General features: G+C 36.5%; 1 protein-coding gene across 8 annotated transcripts in view; it reads left to right on the forward strand.

Moving 5' to 3' along the window:
• Window positions 1-288: 288 nt before the first annotated feature.
• LOC132798282 (brain tumor protein) overlaps window positions 289-17718 on the forward strand; it is a 37217-nt gene continuing 19787 nt past the window's right edge. For 2 of the 8 annotated variants that reach the window (XM_060810082.1, XM_060810090.1), the window contains exon 1: window positions 289-872. The gene's annotated coding sequence lies outside the window, so the exon portion shown is untranslated. Of the gene's footprint in view, window positions 873-13814; window positions 13832-16305; window positions 16454-16484; window positions 16500-16551; window positions 16773-17601; window positions 17618-17718 lie in introns of those variants that run through there. The other 6 variants (XM_060810087.1, XM_060810083.1, XM_060810088.1 and 3 more) reach the window with 6 other exon arrangements.

The raw sequence follows: 17718 nt of genomic DNA on the forward strand, positions 1-17718 counted from the left end.
TTAGTTTGCTGGTATTTTCCCAATAAATACGTTCCTAACTGTTAAAAATATTTGTAAAGCGCATAGCAAGTCCGTCGAGAAGTACCGAAAATATAAAATTAAGAATCTATTCTTTCAAAAACTTTTTTTGCTTAAAAAAAATTAATTATGTTTAGTAAGTACATAATTCCTATCGCCCATTCTCACAAAATTTGATTAAACAAAATAACGGAAAATACCAACTTGCAGGGTGGCCGGCAATGTAGGATGCTATAAAACGTTGACTTATTTTTTGTCTATTAAACTTCGGTCACTCTGGACTGACAGACGAGAACACTTCGAAAAAGCCGAAGTTTTGCTTGGTGTTGGTTTAATTTTTACGTTAATAGTGCAATTGCTAATTAATTTCGAGCACACCAGCAATTTCATAATACTTCTAGTGTTTTAATATCACACGTTGCTCAGTCTCACAAAAAAGCAGCAACATAAGCAAAAAATAAAATATATAAAAAAGCACCGCGATTCTTTTGTTAGTGTTCCATATACATGTATGTGCATATGAATGTGTGCGTGTGTTTGAAACCAGCGCAAAAAAGTCTTATACAGCAGAAAAGGCGGCAAAAAGAAGCAGCAGAACAACGACAACAACAACGTAACGCAAAGTAAAATTGCAACAGCAAACAGCAAAAGTTTGTGCAATGCAAATGCATTTAACGTGAAAATCGGGTGACAGCGGCACATTGCTCTATAAACAAACAAAACAAAAGCAACAAAACGTTTTGTGTTTTTGCAACACATTTCGTTTTATGTGCGTCAATGCAGAGGACAGGAATAAAGCAACGGGCAAAAATCAACTGCAGCCGAGCCAACAGCAACAACAAATTGGAATACAGGTTTGTGCAGAAACAGCAAAAAATTGAAATTAAAGAAAAATAAGCAACTATTTTTTGTACACATAATTTATTGCAATTTTATGAACTAAAAAAAATATGCCAATATTTATTAAGTGAATACATATCAATTTGTATACAGGCAGCGGACATGTATTTGTATAAACACAAATCCAAATTATGCAAATTCATGCACACACACACAGAGACAGCGGCAGCAGGCTGGCAACAAGCGTGCGCAAAGGCGGAAGCGTATGTACATGCAATACAAATACAAGTTTGCATACGTGCGCCTGCATGTGTGTGTATGCTAGCAGACCAGTTCGCCGTTCTTTTTTAAGCTTTTTTGTTGTTGTTTACTTTACTACATGTACATACGCTATGTCTGTGTGTGCATACATTATTACTTTAGGTATTGCTCCGTGTATTATGCTTCCCCCGTGTGCCACTCCCTTCCCCCACGGTCTACACCTCTCTCTTACTCTCTTTACATGTTCTAGCATAAAGCGACGCTCGCGGTTCATTTGTTTGATGGCGGCAGCGGCAGCGCCGTCGGCGTCACTCACATCTGTTGTTTGTTAAAGGCAGCCTGTCTGCTGCCTCTTTGCTTGGTGGTGACTAACGCCAAAGCGTGTTCCGCTATCTCAAAACGTTTCCCACGTCCCCGAGGCCTCCACACAGACACACACCCACACTGCAAGCATGTGTTGTAATGGTTGGAGTTTTTCTGCTTCTTCTGCTGTAAGCGCTGCTCTTGTTGTCTTTGTTGTTGCTGCATTTGGCGCTGTTTCATTTGCCAGTTCAAGCCTATGCAGTTCCCCTTGCAATTTGTTTTACACGTTTCATTTCTCATTTTGTTTTCCCCACATTTAGGCAATCATGCAAAAGGGTGCATTTGCATTTATGTACAATGTAATGTAAATGTAGCACATATGTACATACATACATAAAAGTACATATGTAGAAATTGTTTGATCATGCTCGGCAGCTGTTGAACATTAATGTTTATGAACGAATTGGAAAATTTTTTTCGAAATGCATCTATATTACACTATCTTGCACTGCATTGCATTGCACCATTTATTTTTATTATTCTACGTATTTGTTTATTGTGCACATACGCCATTTGATCGGCTGGCATACATATGTATGTACATACATACATACATATCATATTCTTATTTGTCAACACAAATCAATGTTGGGTTATTTTTGTCTGTGTTTTCGGAGAACTGCATGAGTGAATTATCCGTTATCAAACTGATTTCGAAATGCACTTGCTGCCAAAGTTCATTTGAACTACTATCGAACTAGATCTTTGTTAAGGCGCTAGTCGAATTGCAAAAACAAATCGCATTTGCAGCCCTGGTACAAGTTAAGCTTTGCAGCTTGCGTCTGATGCTGCTGCGAATATATGGAGATGTGTGTATGTATGTATGTGTCTATATTAAGAAGCAAACGTGAGCAGACCATCGAGTGTCTGTGGAAGAGCAGTGCACAGACAGGAGGCAGCATTTTTCGAATTCCCAAAATCACCATAAAAACTAAATGACGGGGGGCAAACACTCACATTCATACATACATGCAGCAAAAATAACAGCAGCAGCAGCAACAACAACAATGACAATGCGAATGTGAATGAGGGCCGTCCGTCTGTGCAAAAAAAAACAGATCTGGCAACACTGTCGCATCCTGTTTTTTTTTCATCTCCCTCTGTTGCTGGGCGACGAATGATCGGCAGCCAGACAGAGACATACAGACATATAAATACACATACATATTTGTATGCTCACACTTATACACATCAGTGTAATGACTCCTTATTGCCGTTTTTAAAGTCTTGTGGCAGTGTTTTTTTTTTTTAATTGTTATTTCATCGTTTAAGTAAGGACTGAAAATAGCATACAGAGAAGACAAGTAATAATGTTTTGAAAATGGCAGAAATAAACTGACACTAAAAATGTTGGCTGCATTTATTTTATTTTATATATAAAATACATACATATGTATATTGTGGTTTTTAAGCCAAACTCCTTAATAAAAAATTAAAATTTTGATTACCTTTCCAACATGTAAACATTTAAATAGCCGTTTTCCCAATTTTAATGTTTATATTTTTAAAATTACTATTGGATCTGACAATAAATAAACTAAAATATACATTCGAGAAATTGCTGTAATTGTAATAATGAATATCTCAGTTAACAAAATTGCATTTCCTTTCAAATTGCAATAAACTATTTTGTAAGCAAGTGAGAATGCTCGACAGTCAGATATCCCGTAAATTTTCTCGAGGCTGTGTATTCTGCCAGGACTACAAGGTCTACTCTACTCCTGCTGCTCAGCTACAGCTGCCCTGGTCCTGCGGTTTCATTTCATTTCATCTTCGTTTCACTTTTTTTTTCATTTTGTTTGTGTTGCCTTGTTTCGCTTTCTGCTTTGTGCTTTGTGCGCTCTCGTCGTCGCATTGTACAGCTGCCGGTTTTCAACATGTTGTGTGTGCGCCATCTCTTTCGCACTTGCATGCTCCTGATGTGCGATGTTGCTATTGCTTTTTCGCATACACACGGGGTGGAAATGCTGTGTGCTCAGCTCTGCTGTGCATTGTGAACAAAAATGTTTCGCAGCCGGCGCACACGGCAAAAACGTTGGCTTTGATCCTTTTGCTTTTGCTTTTATTATTATTTGATTCTTTTTCGTTTTTATTATTTTCTTTTATGCTTTCTACTTTTGGCTCAGACATAGACGACGTCTGTCTGGCCACCCCAAAAATTTGAACAGCACATTTTGTGGGGGGAAAGTGTCTTGCAAATAAATAAATAGTCATGTCAGCCATAATATTAATGCCACCGAATAGCGGAAGGGCAGACAGCAGAGAGACGACGTCGACTTTGACGTCGAGGGGTGTTGAGTGCGGTGTTTTACGTTGGGGACAACAAACAGCGGCGGCGGCGGCGGCAGCAGGAACAACGCTGTCGTTGGGCGTTGCTAATCAACCCTCGGGGGCTGCCAGACGACCGACCGACCGACAACAATAAGAACAACAACAAGCCACAAGCGAGAGCAACAGCCACAACTGCAGTGGCAGCCTCCCCCGAAATACACACACACAAACACTCACGAGTCTATCTCAAGTCCGTGTGAGGTCAATAAACCTTCGAGCCAGCATTTCTTGCCGCGAAAATCGATGGACCATTCCCAGACCAGCTTTTCCCTGCCATCTCCCATCTCCCCCATCTGCTCTTCTTCTTCTAGTTTTACCCCCTCGAGTCACTTGAGTTTCGTTTCGCGTTCACGTTCACGTTTTACGCATTTTTGTGCATTGACCCCCAACGCACCGTGTCCGCAACCCTTGCGCGCCATTTCAATTTCTTTGGGGGCCGTGAACCTTTTGTGAGGGGGAAGTATTTTTTGATATGAAATTCGCTTGGCTGCATTCTTTCGCCTCTGAGTTCAAATCCTTGAAAAGTAATCATTAAAATGCTTCTAGAATAGTTTGCAGATACTTCCTGTATGGTAGACTCGTCTCAGTATCATCTTTGTTTGCTCTAGCACTTTCTGAAAGTATTTAAAAAGGATCTTAACTTCTGGAAGTTACTTCCCTGTTTAGTCCTTTTCATAACTTTAACGTATTTGTAGAGGGATTAATACTCTGCTAAGTATCTATTACTTTCTGGAATTATCTTAAAAAAGGGTATCCCCCATATATTTCCTCTTCTCTCACAAAACCATGTTAGTCTAGGATATATCAGAATAACAATCATTGAAACTATTACATGAAATGGCTTTTTGTAGTACCTTAGAGCATAGTCTAATCCTAATAAATGTCCAAAATAGTACAGTAAGTTCGAAGTGGAATAAAATCTTAAAATAGTTGCCGAGAGTTTCAAATACATTTTTCTTTCTGACAACCTGACGTGCTCGTCCCTTTTGTAATGAAATTTAGCTTATCCTTTGGGAGTATGTAGTGCCTGAGCAGGGGGGGGGAGAGAAATCATTCTAGGCTCGAAGAAAGTATGCCATCTTTGTGCAGGGTTTGTCTTTTATGGCATGTAATGAATCGTAACTTAAGCAATAACAATGAGAATAGCATTAGCAATCATTTGGTTTTTGTGTCTGTATCAGGTAGACAGGCGAGTAGCGAGTGGCGAGTGGTTGTTGCCCCTTGTGTCTTTCCTTCCCTTTTAGGGGTGGCTTTAGCAGCGGCAGTCTGAAGTCTCGTAAGGAAATCCTTGGGAAACAACAGGGGGGTGATGCCAAACTCCATGAGTGTACACTATGTACAATTTCACGCTTTCCTCTATTTGTTATTTTAATATGGAAATGGAAATGTAAATGGGATGGGATGGGTCCGAAAGGCGACAGATCGAGTGTCGAGTGTAATGATGTCTAACAAGTTATGTGTGTAAGTTTGTAAGCTGTTACATGCTCCGCAACTCGGGGATCGTGAGAAATTTTAATGTAATCAACTCGCCTCTAGGGGTAGGCACAACCAAAACAAAAGAGCCTATACAGGTTGCAATTTCAGGGGAAAAACGACAGGTCAAACTCCGGGTTGCCAGAGGAAAGAAAGAGAAAGAACATTTTAAATAGAATTGTTCCTCAACACCAAATTGAAACAGAGAAATGCTTATGAGACAACTCATTTGAACCAGCATATACTTAAAATTCAAATGATTTTAGATCGTAAACGGAAAGAGAACATTTTTCTTAAATTTCTTGACTTGCACAATTAAAATTTACCATTTCTTATTATAGAAATGCTTTTTGTTTCGTGTTATGAAATATTTTTCTAAACATTTTTAAATGTGATAAGGAATATTTGTAGATTTGTGACTCATTTCATATTTTACTATAACTCGGATCACATAATAAACTCACTTACGTGTTGTTAGATTACAGGCCTTAAACCTTTTCTACTTTAGCACATGATATAACATTGTATAAGTATAAAGAAATTTATGAACCTAAATATCTTGGAAAAACACATTACTCCTCTGTAATGATTTAAAAGTTTCTAGAGTAAAAAAGCATTTCACAATCGGTTTTAAAGTCGAACTATAACTAATATACAACTTGTTAGCTGTATTGGCAAATGGTCTATATACATATTAGCTAACTGCAGTTAAAAGCGAGACTTGTTAAAAGCTTCGTCGTTATCTTTGTTTTGCAATTGCGAGACTAGTTTGCACTTAAGATTTGCCACACATCGTTGAAAACGTTCTTACATTTGGTGACAAAATCGCACACGAAATTGTATAAAGTGTGTCTGAAATTTCGTTGTGCTGATAATGAAACAACAACAGTTGAAAAACGAAGCCAACACCAAAGCTGAGGCGAATAAATACAATACGAATATGTATGTAAGTATTTATTTATTTTGTATGCGACCGAGTACATTATTCTTTTAAGTTCTTTGGAGCTTTTCGGCTTTTCGAATTGCTATTGTTGCTTCCGCTTGTTGTTGCTGTTGTTGTAGCTGTTCTTGCTTGTTGAAATACAAATGATTTCACAACTTGCTATGGTCTCGTCACCGCGAGCGACAGCACAACGTGTAACCCCCGACGGCGACTTGAAAAACCAAGAACAAATAAGAAATCAGTCGAATGTGCTCGACTTTGAGCTACCCGGACAGTTTTAAGAAATTTTAAAGCAATTTCAGAAAATGAAAGTTATTAAAAATCGTTTTATGACCAAGTATATCATGCGATCACAAATTAGTTTTCAGAGCTCATTCAGATTATTCTTATAATCGCCTATACCAAATTTCGACTTTGTAGCTTCGAAAATTTGAGACAAAATTGAAATAGAAAAAATCTTCATTAGAAAAGCCAAAAACCTAGAACAAATAAGCAAATATTCGAATGTGCTTGACCTTGAGCTACCCGGAGTCAGTTTTAAGAAAAATCAAATCCAATTCAGGAGATTAACTTTGTGTAAAATTGTTTCTTGACCAAGTTTATTATGCAGTCATAATGAAATTTTCAGAACTCATTCAGATTATTGATATAATATCATTAATACGAATATTCAATTTTGTATTTTTGTAAGACATAAAAAATAGGTTTAAAAATAGGTTGTCACTACCCTTCTAATCTTTTTTGTTGCTGATATGCAATCATAATGAAATTTTCAGAACTCATTCAGATTATTGTTATAATCATCTATACCAAAATTCATCTCTGTAGCTTTTCGAGTTTGAGCTAAAAGTGAAATTATAAAAATCTTCGTTAGACTATATTTTACTTTTCAAAATCGGTTGTCACTACCCTTCTAAGCTTTTATCTTGCTGGTATTAAAAACAATAACAAAACGGCAAAGCTAAAGAGCGAAGAGCACGAATAAAAAAGAAATGAATCTAGCGAGAAGAAGAAACACGTTTTTCAAGCGTTGCTGATTTCATATTAGATTTAGATATACATTGTATTGTTGTATTGTATTGTAGATGTTCTTGTCGCCTAACCTGATAATTTCTGCTGCCAGCTGAAATGATTCAGAGATCCACCAACAATTTGGCAAAGTGAATGTACCCGATATTTGTGTTTAGGATTTTGGCTAGCCAAGTTCTGTTTCATGATGTCCAATAATAAATATTACGTGCGATATTAAAAAGAATTGAATGGAAAGGAAGCCACGCGCCTCAGTCTCTCTCTCTCTCTCTGTCTCTCTCTTCAAAGCTCTCTATCGCTTTAGATCGAAGAGATTGACCAAAAGAGCACAGTATTGACTATTGGCTGACTGTAAGATACCCAGTAAATATTTAAAAAGTTGAAAACTGATTTTATATATATAAATTTTTCTATATTTTCAAAATATATCAAAATTGTTTATAAGATGTTGAACCAATTTTCCTATAGTAATCAATTTTAATATTATATTATGTTATTATGTAATAGAATACATTTTATAGCATATATTGATATCGAAGAAAACAAGATTTTACTGGCCTTCTTTTTGTACATGAAATGATAATATTATTTCTTTAAAAGAAATTATAGCTTTATGGACTACCATATCAATCAAAGCAAACACATGATAGCCACATATCAGAATTATCGTTGACACTGAAAAAATTATCTTTTAAGACATCTGCACTTATTGACAATTGATGATAAGTTATTGGATGTGATTTATTTAAACTATAAATAAAGTTTCAATTTGCAAGCTTTTAATATTTCACCAAGAAATTGAATCAATGAATGAAATGCTTTTAAAATATCTTATCACTTTGCAATTATTTATTGATTAGTTAAAGGCAAATGGTATTGTATTTAATAAATAATAAACAAAGCGTGTCATTCACACTTCTCTTGTTATCGATAAAAAGTTTATCGTTGGATTAGCTATGCCTGACTGTCAGACAGGGTATCGAGAGAGCGGGAGAGACAGAAAGAGAGAGGCAGCTTTTAAGCTCCCACCGGCGCCCCCGCCTGTTGCTGTTTTGGCTGTTGCTTCTTCTTTAATGAAGGTCAATGTTCGTCTGTTAGACGCCATCGGCCCGGCAGAGACGTCGACGTTCTGCGTCTGCGTCGACGTCGCTGGCAATTGTTGCTGGTTTCTTTTCTGCTGTTTCGCTCCATTTGGTTGGGTGCTTGACGCTTCTGCCGACGCCGCCGTCGATGTTGCTGCTATTTGTTGTCGTTGTTGTTATTGTAGTTGAAGTTGTTCTCTTGCTGCCGTTGTTGTTGTTGTGATAGTGAACTGTTGGCAGATCATCAAGCGAGCCCCACACACACTCATAAAAGTCGTAAGTCGCGACGGGTTCATCAAGAGTCAAACTTGAAAACTTGCCGGACCCTAAAAACGAGAAAAAAACTACAAATCTAACATTAGAGCATTGTTAATGATATTTCATGCTTATTGTTACAGGCGTGTCTTTCTCTTCTCCTCCCCCCTCTCTTTCTCCTCTTGTCCCTCCATCGCCCTCTCAAGCGTAATTATGTCTAACATAATTTAATTGTTTTAATTTGCTTTGGCTTTTTGGGGGGCACCCTCGAAAATTTGGTTGGAATTGAATGATTTCCGTTTCTTTGCTCACATTAAATCGCTTGAGCTTGAAGTTTGAGCATAAAGCAGAATCGTGGTTTATGATAAGATTCTACAAATTAAAGACCTCAAAACTTTTGAAGACCTACCCAAAAAAAAAAGAAGGAAAACCAAAGCGGCGTGTGGCCAAATATAATTTATATTGCAAAATCAATCAATCAAGATAGAAATTTTTTATTTATCTAAATTTACCATTTACAGATTAAAATTCAAAGTTTATTGAAAATCAAAGCCTTTAATTTTAAAATTTTAAGAATAAGTCAAGAACTTATAATCGTATCAATTTTCTTTATGAAACATTTGTAATATTTGAGAGTATTTTGTATTATTTGACCAAGAATTGCATTTTAAGATATATTATTGATGTTTTATTTCATTTATATATTTTAACTTCTGTCAAAACTTATGTTTTACAAATAAAAATATAAATTTAAAAAAATATATATTTATTCTAATAATAACAAGAACTGTAATATGAAGCTTCTTTGACAATGCATCAAACTAAAGCTTGCAGAACAATCAAAACACAGTCAATCAAATTGAAACATAGAAAAAAAGAGAAGTAATAAAAACTTATTTTGAAAAATCAATAGAATTTTACAACTTAGGAATTTCATTCATGTTTTATATTATAATATTTTAATGGAAATTTTGCAAGTTTACCTTGAGATTCAGAAAATATATTGCTAGTAATAAATGAAGCAGTAAAAACGGCAAATTTTAATATCTCTTTAGCAAATATAATATGAAACAGCTTCTGGAGAGGCTTTTCTTAAGCTTTATGAGGGAGTTAACTTGATTCCCATGGGGCAAAAAAGCGATGCTCAGGTGGATTCGAGGCAAGTGATGCATATGTAAAAAATATTCCACACAAGCGGAAGTTTTGATGCCGGATAAAGGCAGACGAGTAAATATTTGTATTCATATGTTGTTGTTGATGATGATGGGAGAGGTTGTTGAAAGACCCAAGAGTCAGTCCATTGAAATTAACCAAGCGACCGAAAAGTGTCATTTCCTTTGAAAATAATCTGACGAAATAAATATAATGGACACACTCACACACACACACACATATATAAACAAATAAGAGACTGCCCATGGTTGAGAAACCTTGGATCAATTATGAACGTTGACCTTTTTGCCAAATTTTCCATTGTAAAGAGTAAAGCGAATGGCCAAAAGGTGAAAGAACAGAACCAAACAGAACAGAACTCAACGTGGAACATAGAGAAGCGCGTGGACTGTGGACTCTATGGAGTGTGGATTGCAAAGTGTGGAACGTGGGACGAGGAATGGCAAAGCACTAAAGTAAATAGTATATGGCGACATGTTGGGCTTGAGCTTGAGAAGCGAAGCGAAGAGAAAGGAAACAAGAGATAGAGAGAGAGAGCAAAACGAGCACAAAGAGATTTAAAGCAAATAAATAAGCTAAAAAGCAAAACAACAATAAAATGAAAAGACAACAAATATATTGTTGCCAAAAACTTTGGATAGCAACAAAAACAAAAAAAGGGGGTGACAGCCTTGGAAAATAATTTAATAAGTTTGTCATTGAACCCAGTCTGCAAAAAAAAAAGAGGGAACGAAGCTTGAGTAGCTAATTCAACTTTTGAGGATACAATTTATTAATTCCGTCTGCGCTTCTTTCGCTTTAAATTACTCAAGCTATTTAAATGAGACTCTTGTGCAGCAAAAGGTGACTTTAAACATCATCTCTCCATGGTCACAATCCAGTCTTAGAGCAAACCGTTATATGTGAAACCGTTACTTCTTATTTGCTAATAAATAAATTACTATTAGGTAATGTTTTTTATTGAATTTTGAAAACCTGACTACTAGCAATTGGTGATTAAAAAGAATTTCTTGCATAATTCTTTGCTTTCTTCTTAATTATAAATACATTTCTCCGGATATGTGAACCACATTAAACCCGAGAGCAATCTAGAAATAATTCTAAGCTAAAATCGAAATAAATAAACCAAAGAACAGGTCTCTTTAGTGTGAAGAATTTATTCCCTTCTCATGCCCTTAATTTGTTCCCGCCCCTAATATAATTTATGAACTCGCCAAAAGACAAAAAAAATAGAAGCTGCCAATCATCATAATCTAGCCAATTATAAATTCAAGTTATCGATTAATTTATCACTTGTGTTAAGCCTAAAAGGTACAACTCAAGTCTCACGTTATGAGTTCATTTGCATAAAATTAAAAGACCATTCATCCAACACTAATTTTTTGTCTTGTAGTACATCAAGTATTTATATTTTGTATATATAAATATATATTTGCGATTGCGCGTGTCTTAAAGTATCTCAAGCTGCTGCTGCCCGCATTTATCTCTCATTTCTTGTTAACACAAAAAAAGAGAAAAAAAGTGCTGCTAAGCAATAGGCAGAATCTCAGGGCAAATGCTGAATGCTAGAGCCAAAAATAAAAACGGGTTTGAAACAAAAGAACAGACATTAACCTGTCCCCCTGCTGCCCCCTTTTGTTCTCCCCCTTTTACCATCACTTGAGGATCACGAGAACAGAGCAAAAAGAAAAACAACAACAACGAAAAAAAAGCGATTGTGTTGAAGACTTGAAATGGTAACTAAGTATAATATTTATGAGCTTTGAACTCGCGAGATCGGTTGAGTTAGTTGAGTTAGTGAACATAGAAAGGATGCAGGGGGCATTCAACTTGCAGAGAAAAACACGCATCAGAGCGGAAAATATTGCTGTAGCAAATTAGTTTCTGAGGAAAGTAAATTTCGGAGATGATTTATACATAGGAAAATCGTAAACACTGCCCAGAATATCATTCAAAGAATTTTAAAGCTAACAATTTGAGTTGAGTAACATTTTTGAGCTTATAATTAACGCATTTTGATTAAGTCACGAAAAAAATAAGAAATGATATGATATATTTAAAATTAATAAACATATATAAACATATCATGTCAATTAATAATAAAAAAAGCAACATATAAAAAATGTTAAGATTTCAAAAATAAATGTTCTGATATTTTTTTTTAATTTTTGAGAATATGAAAAAAAAATAATAAGAAAATATATGTTTCGATATTCTATTTTTTTTTATTTTAGGATTAAATGTATTTTTATTTCTCCAAAAATATGCAATATGTTTTTAAATCGAGTTTAAGTAAATTTCCGAGATGATTTATACATAGGAAAATCGTTAACACTGCCCACAATATTATTCAAAGAATTTTAAAGCTAACGATTTGAGTTCTTAACATTTTTGAGCTTATAATTAACGAATTTTGATTAAGTCGCGAAAAAAAGGAATTATATATTTAAAATAAATAATCAATAGCAATATATAAAAAAATTTTAAGATTTAGAAAATGAATGTTTTGATATTTTATTTTTGTTTTGTTATTTTGAGATTAAATATATTTTTATTTCTTCAAAATATGCAATGAATATGAAAAATGTTAAGAATTTTTAAAATATATGTTTCGATATTTTTTATTTTTTTTATTTTAATATTAAATATATTTTTATTTCTCCAAAATATACAATATGTTTTTAAATCTAATTAAATTTTCAGCATTTCTCTTAAGAAAATATATTAATACCTTTTTAAAAATTATCCCAAAAAATATCACAAAAATATTGTTTTGAATATTCTTATTCCGACTTTAAGCACCAAAATTCTCACGAAACATATAAATTATGAAACCAAATAAATAAAATTAATTGTTATGGACAGCTGTAAACAAGGAAGACAGTGAGAAAGAGAGAGAGGGAGAATGAGAGAGAGGATCAGCTTCCGCTTGGAAGCACTTGCTGTGAGCTTCCAGTTTACAGCGCGTTCAGCAAGCTCATTGAAAATGCAGAGCTTTTTATTTCTAATTTATTGTGCTTGTTGCTTTAGCATTTGATTGAACGATTGAGTAGCGAGAGCAACAAGTTTTGTTTTTGTTTTTGTTTTTTTCTATACAAATTTAAATGGTTTTGGGCTTTTATTAGTTCGTTTGTTTGGCTATTCATAGTGACAGCCTCAACTTGTAAGCGCTCCACACGCACAACAACAACAACAATAGCAAGAACAAAACTTGACAAATACAACAATAATAATAACACTAACAACATAGGTCGACGGTTAGTTGGTTTATTGACATCGCTTTGCCTCTGCTTCGTGTCTCAGTTGCCACTTTTTTTTTTTTTTTTTTCTTTTTTGTTCAAGTTCGTGAATTTTTTAGCCGTTCGTTGACTTTTTTGTATGTTGCTTGGTTTTTTTTGTTAACGGTGTGTTTGTGCCAAGCTAATATCACTTTAACATTGGTTTCTGTTCTGTTTTATTTTGTGGACTATTATGTTATTATACATTTTGTGTGTGTACCACATTTAAGCCAACAATTTTCGCAACATTCTCTGAAATGTTTCTGGGAATACAAAAACTGAGACGAGGCCGCAGACAGAGTCTGAGACTCAGACTCAGACTCTGATACACCCGCAAAAAAAAAGCTCAAGTTTCAACATGAAATTTCCTGCATATGCTTCTGTCCATGCGGTTTTCGAGTTTAAACAGAATTATGAGGTCAGTGCAAGGTCGGAAAGGGTTAAAAAAAAAAAACAAAAAGTAAATTGGAAATTGATGTGTCTTAGCGCTAATGTAAGCGGATATGAGGGTCCTGAAGAGCCCCAATATTTAACATAATTAAAAAAAAGGCTGAGAAAGAACTTTAGACATCAATATCACGTTAAAAGTAAGATAAAATGATTGTCAAAGAATTTCCAGCATTAATTCCACTCTTTGTTTATTTTTTCTTTGCAGGTAAATAACCGATAACAACAAATCGATTAAATTATCGATTGCATTTGCATAAGCCAGTTCCATTTGATTGGGTTCCAACAATTCATCTTAAAGTCCGACTTGCGATCCACACCCTCGCACACACATTGATGTAAGTTGATCGATCGTCAGTTGCATTCCCACCCTTACGATCCACTCTCGCCTGCGCTCTCAGCGCCACTTACCTCGTTTCGTTCCACATTTACGTTCCTTACACACACGGCAGGAAAGGCAGACAGCGAGTGTGAATGAGCGAGACAGAGAGGTAGGGAGTATGAGCACGAGGCAGGAAGCGAGAGAGGGTAGAAAAGAGAGAGAGAGAGAGAGTGAACGACAGCTGCAGCATTGCTTTTCAGGGCACAAGCTGGCTTATTTCCGGTTTCGAGTGTCACCTTTTTTCTTCCCTCCAAATATTAAAAAGAGCCATTACCAAACCGATATATGAGTGTGTGAGTATGTGTGTATGTATATGTGTTTGGTTTTTATCGTTGTTGAAATTCTCTTTAGCAAGGCAAACATCTGGCTCTTGGCCTGTGACGGCGACAGCTGCTAGGGCAAGCCTAGCTCTCCCCCCCACCTCCTCCATTCCATTCTCTCTCTCCCCCAGTCCACAAGCGTAGCGGCGTTTAATTGCCGGCTTCGTTTAATGAGCGCGCGCGACGATTGAATTGTCTGTCAATATGACAATAAAACAATATTCAACGTTTTTACTACACATGTACTTACACATTTATTTATGAATGTATTAATAATGTATGCATGCAATAAATACAACAAACTTCAACTTTGCCATGGCTGCTGATGTCTCTGACGATGATGTTGCCTTACCTCATTTTTTGCTCAGACTCAATAGCAATTTTTTCATTTGTTTTTTTTTTTTGCTACTTTGGCACGTTCAACGTCTCTCGCTTGTCATTGGGGGGAGTTCATGAACCGCTTGCAAGGACAGTCGGCGGCTGGCAGATCGATCACTGAAAAAAAGCAGCTTAAACTGAAAATGGAACATGGATGTCGAAATCCACTGTGCCGTTTTCCACTTGTTTCCTTTCCCATTGTGGAATACAAAACACAATGCTCAACTCATCATGAACCCATAATTCTCAGAATCCAGACAGAGACAATCCACAGTAAGCAAATGCGTAAGAGCGAGATGGCACACATTGGCCACCTCCTGTGTGAGTCACACGCTTACACACACATACAGAGAGAGCAAGCAAGTTGTGTGCAGTGCAGACTCAATCAAAGTTGGCAACATTGGCCGAAGCCGAAGCACGCAAGAAATCACTGACCTTGACTTTTAACAAAGTTTAAGGCCCTTTTAGTTGCCAGCGCGCACACACAGACACCAACATAGTCATTGTGTATGTGTGAGCAGCATAATTATGTACACACACATACAAACATTTAATCGAGCGTGTGTGTGTGTGTGTGAATTGTAGCCAAGCGCGTTCGCTTCTAGACTGGTTTATTGCGCGCTGTTCTTAAGCTTGCTCTTAACGCACATGACGCAAGCGTTCCGTTCCGTCCGCAGTCGACGTCGCTGCTGCGCAGACTTTTACATTTTTCCTATTGCATCAGCGATCGAATACACACAAACACACTCACACACTGACGATCAGTTGGATCGCTGCTCGTTGTTGTACATTTAGCCATAAAAGGCTGTCTGTATGTGTGTGTGTGTGTACATGGAAATAAAACATTTACCTGAGAACGCAGACCGCAAAATCATTTTACCTGTCTTTTCTTGTTTTAGTCTTGTTCTTTTCACACACACACACACATTAAATGTATATATATTAATGTTATCTTTAATTAATAAATCGAAGCATGTATTTAAAGCCACTTCCTTTCTCAACAGTTCGCTCGCACTCGCCGCTTACTCCCCCACACTGCATCTAATTGCACTTAGTCCAACTCTCTCTCCCTATCTCTCTCTCTCTTTCTGTCTTAGTCTTTCTCCTTTTTCTGTAGCAATGAGTGCACTGCTCCCTTTTGCAAATATTCTTGTAAATGAATGTGTGTGTGTGCGTGCAAATTGTTCTATGCATGATGTCTACTAGTTGGTTCTGGCTGATGCTCTCTTCTGCCGCTGTCGCTGTCTATGTGTATGTGAGCGTGCGTGCGTGTGTGTAGGAGGTTGTCAGAGGTCAGTCTCATCGCAGCCGCAGTCGCAGCCTTTTGCTTGTGGCCCATGTACAATACATTCCACACGTATGTACGTACAATACACACTCCACAATACGTACATACAGACAGTATGTTCCACTTGCCATTTTGTTGCGCATTGAGCATTCTGTGTTGTGTTGTGGGACTGGTGGGACCCCCAACTAGATTTTTGCTACCATGCCCTGCCTGCCTCTGCTCTGCTCTGCTACCGTAGCGCGCCCCTCTGCTGCGTCGTTCTTTGTCTCTGTTTTGTTCGCGCCGAACTGGTTGTGTGAGTTTTTGGCTTGGGCTGCTGCTCTGCCGCTGAGTGTTTCGAATCCAATTCGTTTCATTTCCCATATTCCGTTGCTGTGTTTCGCCGCTCAGTTTGTTCCGTGGCTTGTATCTTGTAAAAATTCTTCTATGTTTACTCATTTCTCATTCAGTTCTTTGCGCTCGCTGCATAAACAACGTGTATACGCTTGCCGTTGTCGCCGTCGTCGTTGTGGTCGTCGTCGCGTCCCCAACAATATCATCTCTTAGCAAAGATTCATTCGTCGCGTTGTTATTACACTACTACATGTGTTTTGTGAGTTTGCAACAATAATAACAAGCAATATTTAATAAAAAAAAAAGTATTAATATTATAATAAGAAAAATATACATACATACATATAAATAAGAGTGCAGTCAAATTGTTGTATGTATGCGATACATACTAACATATTTACGTATTAAAACATTTTCCTGTTTCACCACAAAACGACAAACGACGCCAACACAAGCAGCAGCAGCAGCGACAGCAGTAAAAACAACAACAGCCGCAGCAGCAGCGTAGCGTCGGCGTCGCAGAGTTCATCAACTTGTTTAGAATCGTCGTCGTCGTCGTCGTCGTTGCTGAGTACGTGGTACGTGAGTGCGTGGCTGTCTCGGTTGCCTGTGAATGTTTGTGTGCATGCGACTGTATGTGTGTACTTGCATATGCTTTAGTGTGTGTGTTGCCTTTTTCCTACTCGCCTTTTTTACACGTTTAATTTGTCTACGAGTTGCCGCTTCACTTGCTCTCTCGCCTCTCTTTAGATTTTGTATTTGTATTTGTTTGTTGTTGGCATACGGATACGACGCAATGCAGTCGACAACAACAGCAGCAACAACAACAACAACAAAATGAAGAAAGACAACAATAATATTTAAACGTAGCGCATTTGGGCTTCGATTTACTTGCTTTGCTTGCTCGCTGTATGTGTTGTTTGTTCTTTTTCTCTTTTTCCGCGCGTTTTGTGTATGTTTTGTTTGTATTACATTTTTTGTTATTATCTCATTTCTTATTGTTGTTTCGCCTCGCCTCGCGTCTTGCATGTATTTTTGTATTTACCGCTTTACCGACGACTCGCTGCGCGTCTACAGTAGATGCCATACAAATAGGCACAGTGTGATAAAATGCATTGTGCAAATTACGATAATTGTAACAGATTTTTGCATCTTGATGAAACATTTTAAGTATACAAAAATAACCTAATGTTGGATTTAAAAAATTCAGCACTCGAGGAGTGAAAAAAGGATTTATTCGTCTCAATATTCTTCCGACGAAGTTTGAAAAAAAAAGTTTTTAAAGATATCGAGACTAACAATTATTCAAGCAATTTAATTAATAACATTTGATCCAGTTAGAATAATGTTTATGTCCAAGTTCTAGACTCCAAGAAGCGATCTAAGTTCTTTATTAGTTTTTTGTGAGTATATAAAATAAATTGTAAGTAATTGCATTCAATGTGTTTAGTAAATGACAAAAAAGGAGTAAGAATCCAAAAGCTGTAAAATATTCAGATATTTTTTTGCTTTTTATAAAAAGGA

The sequence above is a fragment of the Drosophila nasuta genome, chromosome 2L (assembly GCF_023558535.2).
Source record: "Drosophila nasuta strain 15112-1781.00 chromosome 2L, ASM2355853v1, whole genome shotgun sequence".
In the NCBI taxonomy this organism is placed as follows: domain Eukaryota; kingdom Metazoa; phylum Arthropoda; class Insecta; order Diptera; family Drosophilidae; genus Drosophila; species Drosophila nasuta.